Below are 13,627 nucleotides of genomic sequence, written 5' to 3' on the forward strand. Positions count from 1 at the left end.
TTATAATCATCTGCACACCTCGTGTAAAATATGGGCTCACCATTTTGCATTCCCTCGAGCAATGAATGAGATTTCCAGTTGATACAAACCCTCATCAGCACTTGGAAATGTCAAATTTTTAAAATTTTATTATTTCTAATAGATGATAAGTGGTACTTATTGTTTTAATTTGCATTTCCCAAATAATAATGACACTAAACATCTTTTTACAAGATTATTCTCCAACTATGTATCTTCTTTGGTGGAGTGTCTTTTCAAATTTTTTACCCTTTTTTAACTGGGTTGTTTGTCTACTTATCATTGAATTTTGAGAGCTTTTTGTATATTCTAGACACAAATAATCTGTTGAATATGGGAACTGTATACCTCCTCCTGGTCTGTAGCTTGTCTTTTTATTTTTTTAGCAATGTTTTTTCACAGTGCAATGGTATTATTTTTTGATACATACGAACAATCACAGGTTTTCTTCTATATTTCCTTTAAACCTTTATAGTTTCATATTTTACATTTCATTCTATGATCCAGTTTGATTTACTTATTTAAAAAGTTTGAAATATCGGTCGAGATTTATATTTTGCTTATAAATAAGATTTATTCTTCATGTTTCTTGGGATTTTCTATGTAGACAACTATGGCCTCTGTAACTAGAGGGAGTTTTATTTCTTCCTTTCCAGTCTTTAGGTCTTATATTTCTTTTCCTCAAAGTATTGCACCAGCTTGGACTTCCTCTACCCTATTAAGTAATAGAGATGAGAAGTAAGCATTTTTGCCTTCTTCTCACCACGAGAGGGAAAATATTGACTCTTTTATCACTGCTTAAGATTTTAGCTATGTGTTTTTGCTTGTTTGTTTTTATAGATGCCCTTTATCAAGATAAGGGAATTCCCTTCTATTCTTAGTTTTCTGAGAGTTTTTATTATGAATAAATGTTAAATTTTTTTCTGAAATTTTTTTCATCTATTGAAATTATCATGTATTTTCTCATATGTAACATTTTATTGACTTTTCAAATGTTGAACCAATCTTCCACTCCCAGTATAAATTCAAATTTGTAGTGATGGGGTTTCTTCATTTTTTTTTTTTAAGTATTTGTTTTTTATTTATTTATTTATGGCTGTGTTGGGTCTTCGTTTCTGTGCGAGGGCTTTCTCTAGTTGTGGCAAGTGGGGGCCACTCTTCATCGCGGTGCACGGGCCTCTCACTATGGTGGCCTCTCTTGCTGCAGAGCACAGGCTCCAGACGCACAGGCTCAGTAATTGTGGCTCACAGGCCCAGCTGCTCCACGGCACGTGGGATCTTCCCAGACCAGGGCTCGAACCCATGTCCCCTGCATTGGCAGGCAGATTCTCAACCACTGCATCACCAGGGAAGCCCCGGGTTTCTCCATTTTATATATTGACTATTTGATTTGTTAATATATTGTCAAGAACTTTTGTGTCTAAATTTATAAAGAATATTTGTCTATAGTTTTCTTTTCATGCACTGCTTTTCTATGGTTTTGTCATCAAGATAACGCTAGCCTCATAAAATGAGTTGTGAGTTACTCCTACTTTCTGGAAGAGATTATATAGAATTTCTATTATTTTTTCCATTTATGTTTGGTAGACTTAACTGATGAAACCAGTTTGTCCTGGAGTTATCTCTTTCAGAAGATTTTTAACTACAAATTCAATTTATTTGATAGATATAGTAGTATTTTTGTTATCTGTTTCTTCTTGAGTAAACTTTATGGTATTTATCTAATGAGTATTTTGTCCTTTTAATCTAAGTTGTCAAATTTTTGCATAGAGTTATTGGTACTATTCACTTATTATCCTTTTGATATCTGTGAGTTCTATGGTAATATCCTCTCCTTAATTTCTGGTATTGGTAATTCATGTCATATATTTTATTCCATTATTGTTTGAAGTTTATCAATTTCACTGATTTTTCAAAAACAGACCTTTTGGTTTTATTGATTTTCTCTGTTGGTTTTATTTTTTCAATTTTATTGATTTGTACTCTAATATTTATTTTTTTAATTTCTTTGCTTTATTTTGCTCTCTCTTTTTTTAAGTTTCTCAGGGTGAAAGGTAAGATTATGAATTTGAGACCTATGCTAGTTTATAAGTTTAATGTTATAAATTTCCTTCTAAACATTGCTTTAGTTTTATCTCCCGAAAGTTCACGTTTTATTTTCATTTTGATTCAGTTCAAACTATTTTCTAATTTCCATTAAGACTTGTTTGACCCATGGATTATGTGGAAGATTGCTGTTTAACTTCAAAATATTTGGAAGATTTTCTAGTTATCATTGTGTTACTGATATCTAGTTAATTTTCATTATGTCAAAGAATATATATTTTCACATTTCAATTATTTTAAATTTAAGGTTTTGTTTAAGATTGAGGATATGTCTGCATAAATATTCCATGTGAACCTGAAACAGTCTGTCTTCTGCTGCTGTTGGGTAGAGCATTCTACAACTATCAGTTTGGTTTAGTTGGTTCATGTTGTTTTTTAGGTCTTCTGCCAGCTTATTTTATCACTTAATGGGATATTTTCCATTTTTCCTTTCAATTTTACCAGTTTTTGTTGTATGTGTCATATGCTGTTATAAGCTCTGTTATGAGGTACATGTTTATGCAGGATTGTAGTCTTCTTGGTGAACTGACTCTTATCATGTTTAATGCCCCTTGTTATCACTGATGCTTTTTCTTCTTCTGAGGTCTGATTTGTCTGATATTAATATACCCATCACAGCCTTCTATTGATCACTGTTTCCATTGTTGATCTTTTCTTTTTCTCTTCTTTTACTTTTGTTGTATCTTTGATCCCAGTTAGTATCCCGCTGCAAGTCTGACTCACCTTCTGCAGTTACATTGTGGGCTCAGTGTTTAAAGCCTGAGCAGAGACATTCAAATCTGTTCTGTATGAGCTCTATCCAGAACCCAGTCAGCTTCCTAGTTGTTGGTTTACCTCATAGTTCATTTCTCAGTTTAACTTGGGTTGTTGTTTTAGGTCGATTCTATGCATCTGTAGCCCAGAATGTCATACACAGCTCGACAGAATCTCTTCCTGGAGATCCCTCCCCTCTATAATTTCCTCAATTCTCCAGCACTCAGTAGCCTCTTTTTCTTGTCTACTCATTATAAACTATGGATTTGTTCATCCCCACACCCTTATCTTATCACACACTTCCTGAAACTGGGTCCAGCTCTGGGCTAAAGCAGCAGGAGGACAGAAAGAAGTAAAATGTATCAAAAGTCCTCCTTCACTGATCAGACAACAGAGGATGCTTTTCCCAGTCAATTTGGTCAGGAAGAAGGATTTTCCTCCCAGAGTTTTAGCTGTTTTAGCAACAAATGTTGCCATTGACTCCACAGAAAGGTATTTTGGGGATTGAGTCTTACTTATTGGCTAGGCTAGGAAAAAACTAAAACAACACACAATAAACAAAGAAACAAAGCAGAGGATTCCCTCTCTCTCCATCCCTTAGGCAACCTGGTCCTCGAAACAGAAAGGGTTTTTCTTAGAGATTTTCTGATCATGAGCATTGAACAGCCAGGTGTTTAAGCTGCCCTGAGTCTAAGCCAAGGGATTCAGGAGGAAAAACACACAAATACCACACGTACACACACATATCCACCACATTCACCCACACACACATCACACAACCACATGAAACATACTGCCCTCCAATCATTGTCTTAGGTTTCCAACCAGGACTTTTGTTTGCAATCAGCAGAAAAGATAATGTAAAATATCCTTATTCCATCCTTAGAAAAACCAAACCACTCTCTGTGTCCTTGACCTTGTTGCTTTTAAGACTAAGTGTATGATGCCCTTTACAGTTTATTTGACACTTCCTCCTGAAAGGTTTGGTTTTGGGGAGATACCACCACCGCCAGCACAACCATCCCCACCTTCAGCTTCATTGTACCCCACAGGAATTGGTAAAGAGCCACACAGCAAAGAGCAGGGATATTTTAATAAGTCCCAGACCAAAGTTCTAACCCAGACTCAAAGGCCTCGTGCCCTGGAATGTCAGCCCACAGATACCACCCTTTCAATGCAACGGGAGTGGCCTAGGAGAGGAGGGATCCCTCACTGTGGCAGGTAATTTGGGTCAGGAGATTGGTGCTTTATCCCAGAGAGTTTGAGGTGAATAACTAACCCTCCTGAATCTAGGCCTCAAGAAGTGGTTTCTCTTTTGCTTTGTGTCTTGAATCTAAGCTTCAGGCAACTGAAGCTTCTGTGGGGTCCTTCCTCACTCACTAGTGTTTTATAAAGTGTTGCTTTTTCAGTTGTTCATGGCTTTCTATCAAATATTTCCTTTGGGCACCTAACAGGGAGGCAGAGGTCTCTAGAATAGTACCCCAGTTTCCTAACTCTGTTGCCTATCTTCCACTTAATCATATATCCTCTTTTAATGACTTCAGTGGTTGCTAAAGTTAACTGCTGTTTTCTGCACTCTTCCTCACCATGCTAACAGACCCTTAGTCATGTCGGAGCTTCTGCATGGTCATGTCGGAGCTTCTGCATGGTCCCTCAGCTGAGCAGAGCCCTTCCCTGCCCTGACAAGGAGTTGTAGTCTCTCTGTCCCACCAGGGACACCATCAGCAGACTTTAACTCAAGTCACAGCCCCACTGAACTTGACTTTGCCACGTAAGCTTTTTGAGTTGTCATGCTAACAGCTGTATAAGAAAAATAGTATTCTCTGTGTCACTGATTTGGGTAGGTGCAATGAGGAAATGTATATAAAAGCACCTAACACCCATAGTTGGTACCAAATTAATCCTCAAAGAAAGATAATTGACCTTCTCTTCCTTAAAATTTACTTCTAGGTCAGGATTTTCCAGAGTGCTCTATAGAACACCCATCCTGAGAAATGGTGTTTTGGGGGGGCTGGGGTAGGGGAGGAGCCAAGAATACTAGGGTCAAAAATGTCAGGGTTCTGATAAGTACCTGCACTTAAACTTGACTCATGACTCATATTGACATATTGAGAGTTCTGAAGAGTCCTCAGGTAACAAGCGCAACCACTTTATTTATTCCTGGGAACCCCACGCCAATTCACAGTTGAAACCTTTTTTCTCATTTGATTTCCCTTAATTTCTGGTGAAAGTATGTCACAGGTTTTCCCTCTTCAGTCACCACTGACAATGCTGGGGTTCAGGCTTAGCACCCCTCCACTAACTCCCAGGACACACGGCTCACAAAGCCGTCCCGCACGACTCGCAGGAATATGTGTTTGCTTCTCCTCCACCAGCCTGTGCACAGGAGTCCTCCGGGGGCTCTGCCACAGCTGCCTTTGAGCCAGTCTGCCTGCTCACCCTTCCTACCCACTGTTAATCTCCACTAATCTGCAAGGTGTTGTGATTAGCACAGTAATTATCATAGCGACAGGATGACAGCCCAAAAACATGTGAGTTTTCAAGCGGTTTTTATGAAAATTTTGCCCAGAAAGATGATGAGAGAGATGAACGAGGAAAGGATTACTGGGCCTTCCCAAATGCCATCTGGCTCTGTTGAGTCATTCTGCAATTCTGGTTGATTCCGTCTGGTTAACGAGGTTGTTCCTTCCTTTCTATTCTGGATCTGTGGGTGTTCTTACCCTACTTCTAAATTAAGCAAATATTCATTGAGTCCTATGTAAGGGACTACAGAAGACAGAGAAAGAATAGCATTCGTTTGTCCTTCCAAACTCAAATTTTAGCAGACATCACAGATTATAAATAGGCATAGTCAAAGGATGGTTTTGATGAAGGTCTCGTCAGAGCCACAAGGAAACAGCTAGGAGGGCGAGGGAAAGATAGACCTTACTATTTCCTGGAGGTTTGTGAACAAACTTCTTAGAAGGAGTGCGATGTGACCAAGATTGAAGGGAATTCTCTATTAGACTAATCACAGCAAGGGAATTTCCTGCTGGAGTTTCTCCAGCGTATAGCACAATGCTTGGGTCCATTGCAGATTCCTATAAAGTTTTGGGTTCTGTTATAAAATGCCCAGAATCTTGAAGATTAAGTTTGCTAACACGGAGGGCAGGGCAGAGAGAAAATCCTAAATAAAAGTACAGATACTGCAGTGTTCCAAGTAGCTTTAGGGGTCAGGTAAGACAGACCACAGGAGAAAAGTTGTAGAAGCCCCACTTTGCACATTTAAACTCTATAAATATGGTTGAGACGTATAATCTCACTATACCTCTGTTTCCTCAATTAGAAGGTAGAGACAATAATATCAACTCGTGTAGTTGTTTGTAACCACAGTTCCCTGGATCCTGACCTCTGTGAAGATTATCCCAGGGGTGGACATTCCGTTGATGGAATGTGGACATTCCAAAGATGTGGACATTTGGAGCTGGGCATTCACACAGTTGATTCCAACTTTAGTCATCTGAAATGTAGTTGGGTTTTTTTGGTTGGTGGTGTTATGGTTTGTTTTCCGCATCTGTAAAAATGAAGATAATAGTATTTTCTTCATGGGGGATTCTTTTGCTAATTAAATCTGATGGTAAATGTCAGAGACTAGCAGGGAATGGAGTATTAGACCCTTAACAGATCTCATTCCTTTCTGGCAAGATTTTCTTCCATGGCTGCCAGTTGGGGTGGCTGTTTCTTACTTTGCAGTGTTGCTTCCAGGGGAAGGGTAATGGGTTGTTTGAATTTGGATGGAAGTGAGTGAAAGTCTTCAAAATCAATTTTGTTCCAATCCTTGTTCCCCAAAATATTCATTTTTACCAGTTACAAAACCTGGGGCAGTTTAATCCATTTTATGAGATTCTGTTTCCTCACCCTAGGAAGAAATATGTCGTACCGAACTGTTAAAATTAGCAGATGACTGTTAAGCAAAGTTCCACGGCACCTTCTAGCACCCAGACCAGGGGCAGGAGAATCGCGTTCCTGATCTGTCCCACACATTCCTCGAGCAATACTTTCCATCCGGGCATTGGCTGCCTGTGAACTTCAGTAAACTGAACTATATATATGGAAGTACAGCTTCTCCCTGAATGTTTAACTGGGACAAAATGAATATCTCCTAATTAGTGTGAAAAAATAAATTGGAGCACTTGAAGAGGGCCTCTGAGGCCGAGCATCAGGGCGACCAAATCTACTCCTGTGGACTCCATCCCTAGCGCCGGAGAAGCATCATCTCACCAGTGAGGAGAAATCACATCCTGTCCTTTTCTTTGATTTTCCAGAAGAGTTTCAAAATTATATTCTCACTTGACAGACGAGAATAATCTGAGACTATTTTTTAACATGAAAAAGATTATCTTAATTTAAAAAAGATGGAAAGTATTCGATATATATATACCTCTGGTTAATTCATTCACGCAAGGTATATGTGAACAAAGCTTTTCAGAGATGTGAAAGAATTTTTCTCATGAGAACCAAATATAGGAGAATTTTAAATAGAAAACTAGACCATGAGCTCCTAATTAGGGGATGTTAAGTAAGAGTTCCAGAACCTAGGACTAACCTATTCAAATTCTGCATCTGGAGAATGTGAAATTCAACCCAGTTAGAAGTGGTCAGAAGTGACACAGCAAGGTGGCAGCCCGAGGAAGATGGGACCGGCTGCTTTACTCTGCAGCCTCTGTGCCAACTTGGACACTTGTTAATTAAACAGACCTCTGGGCCCTCATGGCAGCCAGAGGCTCTGCAGAAAGAAGGCTGGTTATAAAATATGATTTTTTTTTAATTTATAAGAAACATCAAAGGAATTCCATTTTTCAACAGTCCAAATTTTATCAAAAATTGGCTATGCTTTTGCTTGCTCCTGGCAAGTTCACAGCAGTAAGGCAAATCCCTGAATGATGCCCTTCCACTTCTCACCTTTGATGGAGTTAATCCAATTCCTGTTCACCCCTTCTACCAGTGGCTCAATTCCTGCCATTCTGACTCCCCCTCATATGGCAAGATCCCTCTCTAAGACCTTCCTGCCACCTCCTGTCTGTTCCAATTGTCACGGGAGAAATATTTTATTACAGTTTCACATCTCATTCTATCCCTACTCAAAGGCCTCCTTTGTCCATATCTTCAGAATGAGTACAAGATGCTCTGCTAACAAGATGCAGCTTCAGCTCTTCAAGAGATACCCCTAACTCACATTCTAGCCGTTCTCAAGACATTTCTAATTCAACATATCACCACCAAAAAATAATCATTTCTAAATATCCTTTTTCAAGTCCTTATGCCTCTCGTTTGCCTGGGAAGCCGTATCCACCTTTACTCCCTGGCAAATTTCTACCTGTGATTGGAAACCCATCTGAGGTGCAGGAGTGCTCCTTCAGGTCCTGGTCTTGGCTCAGCATTCACACTGGACTGGAAGACCCCTGACCCCTTTCTAGAGCCTTCTGCAAAGCCAGGGGCTGACACTTCCTGGCAAGTGAGGGACATGCTGGTATTTAATGAAGGAAGGCAGGAGGGGTAGATGGATCTACATTCTGACATTAGCAAGGGAAAGGCTGCAACACTGCAGATGATGCTGACATTAGAATAGCCTTTTTGCTCATTTTGGAAGAACCTTGGCTGTGTTGCATGAGTCTGATCTCTTCCACTGCGAGATTTTTCTAGAGATGCATCATTTTAAAAGTGGGTTACTTAAGGATGCATCATTTTATTTCATGCCAAAAATAAAACATGAAATGGTCACTGGTCTGAAACCTTTACACTTAACTTCCAAAATATCTCAGGAGAAGGGAGTTCTGGAGTTCTCAAGGCTTCCGGGTGTGTGTGTGTGTCTGTGTGTTTCATAACAAAATGTGCTAAGGACTTTTGATTGACACAGGCAAACAGTTCCCCTGAGATTTATTAACAAGCCCTTGTGGAATTGAAAGCTGCTCAGAATAAGTAAACGAACTGTGAGGAAATATTAAGTCAGTAAAAACTTCATTTACAGAACACATGCTTTATTCTAAATTCTGGTAACATCTCATTTTTGCCAGAAAGCTTATGCTACTGTAAAAGCAAATACAAACCTTAAAACAAATTTTTAAAATTTCCCTAGAGAAAAAAGGGTAGAGGTCCCCCCGCTTTCTTCCTAGAGTACTTCCTTTAGAAAATGTAGTTGCAAATCCTTTCTCTGTCCCTTGAGATGCATGTAGACCTTTTTAAAAGCTAAATGGGCTTCTCTCCAGTTTTACAATCAAGAATGTTTTTCATGAGGGCCTGGGAGCCATCTCTTTGGAATGGGTGCTGTATCTCTCCTTCTACTGGGAGGATGAGAGTTTAACCTATGTTTAACTTGGTGCCAGGCTACAAGTTGTAAAACTACCTGATGGTTATAGAGATAGAAGAAGTTCTAATTTCACTCTGGATAAAGACAATTAGTGAACACAGATGGCCATTTTAATTACCATGTTAATTTAGGATAAAGTATGTGTGACAATTTGTGCTACCATATTCTCCTGCTTGAGGTCTAGTCTTCACAAGTATGCTAATTATTTCCTCCCTTCAAGAAGCTTTTGAAACTGCAGTGAAATTTCAGAGTCCCACGATATCATTTAAGTGAAGGTAAATCTGTTACTTGTACTGTGATGAGGTGCTTTAACCAATGAGAAGATGGAAGATTAAGTGATCTAACACGATGGGTCGGATTGTCAAATCAAAGATCTTACCAAGGATTAAGCATTACTAACAATTTCAAGGATACAGTCAGAGACCCGGGACATCCTACACGGCTTCCTAAAGCCGACCTTCCCACCCTGGACACACACTGCATGACTCAGGCTGAAATGAGGTCTCTAACAGAGATTTGTGGTCACCTCACACAGTGGCAAGAATTCACATCATGAAACAGCTCCATTTTGTAGACTCTGAGAGCTATTTATCTTGTATGACATTCTCTGAAGAGCCAGCCCTCAAAAATCATATTGTTGGTTTGTTTTCCATAAACAATCCTAAACCAGAGATACCCAACTCTTAGCATTCCATAGATAAGGCTTCTCCTTTGATCAAATATCATTACTTTTATTTCCAAGGGGTCAAATTACCAAGTTATTTTTACAAGTTGATCAAACCAAGTCACCAACCTTCTTTTCTTTCCAGAAAAGAAGTATATAACAGATCAACAGCTTTAACTCCATCCTGCCCAGGTGGTAACCAGACTAGATGCATATCTGGGTTCTACCACATGATGGCTGTCTGATCTGATCTGTCTTCTCTGAATCATAGCTGTGGATATCAGCATTTAACTTTCTGGATTTTCATTAATGTTAGTTGTGATAACTACCACCAGAACCAGGATATCTACATCCTTGAATCAAGTCTCAGCATCTACCACCACCCACCCATAATAGAGACACGAAGTACAGGGGAGATTTTCAAAATTTCACCTCTCACCATCTGCATCGTAAAACCTGGAGGATTTTGTGGGGTTTTTAAATATATGGGGCTCCATCCCCAAACTATTCAATCAGGATCTTTAGTGGTAGAACCACCAGGAAACTGCATTTTAAAATTTCCCAGTGTGATTTTTATACATACAAAATCTAGACCACCTGCCCTAAATGGGCATCAGAGTGGTGCACTCTGGTGAAAAAAAACAGACAGTATGTAATACATGTTCATCACAGTTCTCAGCACAGAATATACTCTGAATAAACAATTTTGATGATGAGAAGCCCCAGGAGTCATCCTTGTTCTGCTCAGTGTCATCAGTATCTTAGTTAAGAACCCATCCTGTGGAATCAGGAATCATCATCTCTTTAGGTAAAACTGGAGGTGACAGGGATAAAACAAAAGTAAAATATTTTGGTCCAAAGAAACCTTGCAACACTTTCCTAATAATCTGTTCTCAGCAGAAATTTATTGGGACATAGAAGCTGCATACATTTTGACGATGCTTTATCACCCGAAGCCGTGTGGACCAGAGCTAGAATGAACTGACTGTCACATTTTGATGGAGCGTTCTTTAATCTCACAGGGCCTGGATGTGCAGATCCTGAAAGTTAGAGGACAGGGCAAAAAAAAATCAGCGAATCACCCACCGCATTTCTCTGTTTAGCTTTCAGGCTGCAGTAGACACGAGGAAAGAGGACCTGGTTATAAGTCTGAATCCAGGTCCTCTGGGACTTGAACACGTATTTTTCCTTTTATCTCTCTGAAAGTTATACTTCACACGGTGCCTAAACACAAAATAAGGAAATACTCATGAAAACACCTAGCACAGCGCCCGACATGGTAGGCACTCCAGAAAAATAGTTTCCAGGTGCTATTTCAGGGTTAGTTACAGCAAAATAGCATACAATAATATTCTTTCATAATTTTCTTGGCCAAAATTCATTCTCACTTGCTTAGATCTTAAAATGTAGGAAGACTTGAGTGAGAGTGACTGTTAACGCTGGTTTTAAAACTGAATTTTGATCACAACTGACTCTTTCATCCCTCTCCTCCTCCATTTATCACTGAGCTGTGCTTCTTTCTCATCTGACTTTTGGCTCTGTGACTGACCACGGCCTCATCCACATATCAGATGTGTCCTGAGCAGCCTCCATCCACCTATTCCCTTTGGGTCCCTCACTGCCCCACCACCCTGTGACCTTGATCTTGTTGTTTCAGGGGAATACTGGGCTCCTCCAGCCTTTGCTGTCACCTGAGTTCCTAGGTTTTTGTCTGACTGAGGATGTGTGTGTGTGTATATATATATATATATATATATATATATATATATATATATGCACTTAATTTAATGGTATAACATTGTATATAGATGAATTAGTCATTTGAAAGCTTTTCTGTGTACTTTAAAATCTCTGCTGATGCATATTTTATTTGTTTGTGAAGATGAATGCATCTTCAAACTTATTAATATTTTATTTAAGTACTTTTAGAAAAAAACTCCATTTCTCCTTTGTTAAACTTTTAATTCTTAAACAGTTGATTCAGTTTTGATAAAGTGCCTCAGTGATCAGTGTTAAATGCTGCAACTAGTTTTTAAAAGTTGTGCAAAAAACTATACAGAAGTACATTTATAGTTGTTTGCTTTTTGACAAAAATTCCAAAGTAATTCAATGGATAAAGGACAGCTTTTCAACAAACGAAGCCAGAAAAAATAGATATCCAGAAGTAAATTAGTAAGCTGACCTCTACCACACACAATGCACAAAAAATAACTCAAAGTGAATCATAAAAGTAAATATAAGAGCTAAAATTATAAAATTTTTAAAATAAAATATAAGAGAAAATCTTCGTGACTTTGGTTTGGGCAAAAAGTTCTTAAATCTGACACCAAATTCATGATACATAAAATAATAGATTGGTAAACTGAACTATATCAAAAATATATAATCTTGTGCTTCAAAAAACATCATTAAGAAGATTAAAGGTGACAATCAGCGATAGGAAGACTCTGGAACTGACCAAAAAAGATATCCCACATCCAAACACAAAGGAGAAGTCACAGTGAGATGGTAGGAGGAGCACAATCACAATAAAATCAAATCCCATAACTGCTGGGTGGGTGACTCACAAACTGGAGAACACTTATACTACAGAAGTCCACCCACTGGAGTGAAGGTTCTGAGCCCCATCTCAGGCTTCCCAACCTGGGGGTCCTGCAATGGAAGGAGGAATTCCTAGAGAATCAGAGTTTGAAGGCTAGTGGGATTTGACTGCAGGACTTTGACAGGACTGGGGGAAAGAGAGACTCCACTCTTGGAGGGCACACACAAAGTAGTGTGTGCATTGGAACCCAGGGGAAGGAGCAGTGACTCCATAGAGACTGAACCAGACCTACCTGCTAGTGTTGGAGGGTCTCCTGCAGAGGTGGGGTATGGCTGTGGCTCACCTTGAGGACAAGGATACTGGCAGCAGAAGTTCTGGGAAGTATTCCTTGGCGTGAGCCCTCCCAGAGTCAGCCATTAGCCCCACCAAAGACCCCAGGTAGGCTCCAGTGTTGGGTCACCTCAGGCCACACAACCAACAGGGAGGGAACACAGCCCCACCAATCAGCAGACAAGTGGATTAAAGTTTTACTGAGCTCTGCCCACCAAGGTAACAGCCAGCTCTACCCACCACCAGTCCCTCCCAACAGGAAGCTTGCACAAGCCTCTTAGATAGCCTCAACCACCAGAGGGGAGACAGCAGAAAGAAGAAGAACTACAATCCTGCTGCCTGTGGAACAAAAACCACATTCACAGAAAGATAGACAAGGTGAAAAGGCAGAGGGCTAAGTACCAGATGAAGGAACAAGATAAAACCCCAGAAAGACAACTAAATGAAGTGGAGATAGGCAACCTTTCAGAAAAAGAATTCAGAATAATCATAGTGAAGATGATCCAGGACTTTGGAAAAAGAATGGAGGAAAAGATTGAGAAGATGCAAGAAATGTTTAATAAAGAACTAGAAGAATTAAACAACAAACAAACAGAGGTGAACAATACAATAACTGAAATGAAAAATACACTAGAAGGAATCAATAGCAGAATAACTGAGGCAGAAGAAAGGATAAGTGACCTGGAAGACAGAATGGTGGAATTCACTGCTGCAGAACAGAATAAAGAAAAAAGAATGAAAAGAAATGAAGACAGCCTAAGAGACCTCTGGGACAACATTAAATGCAACAATGTTCACATTAGAGGGGTCCCAGAAGGAGAATAGAGAGAGAAAGGACCCGAGAAAATATTTGAAGAGATTATAGTCG

At 39.5% G+C, this 13,627-nt stretch overlaps 1 long non-coding RNA gene across 2 annotated transcripts; it reads right to left on the bottom strand.

The window, feature by feature from the left end:
* Positions 1-8,938: 8,938 nt before the first annotated feature.
* On the bottom strand, positions 8,939-12,760 carry LOC118900918. Of its 2 annotated transcripts, XR_005021254.1 has the most exons (4): positions 12,722-12,760; positions 11,025-11,111; positions 10,817-10,927; positions 8,939-10,701 (listed from the first exon to the last, which is right to left on the bottom strand). It is a non-coding gene; the product is annotated as an uncharacterized LOC118900918 (long non-coding RNA). The 2 variants fall into 2 exon arrangements; XR_005021253.1 differs by having other exon boundaries at positions 8,939-10,927.
* Between the last annotated feature and the right edge of the window lie 867 nt (positions 12,761-13,627).

This window comes from Balaenoptera musculus, chromosome 9 (assembly GCF_009873245.2).
Source record: "Balaenoptera musculus isolate JJ_BM4_2016_0621 chromosome 9, mBalMus1.pri.v3, whole genome shotgun sequence".
Taxonomy (NCBI): domain Eukaryota; kingdom Metazoa; phylum Chordata; class Mammalia; order Artiodactyla; family Balaenopteridae; genus Balaenoptera; species Balaenoptera musculus.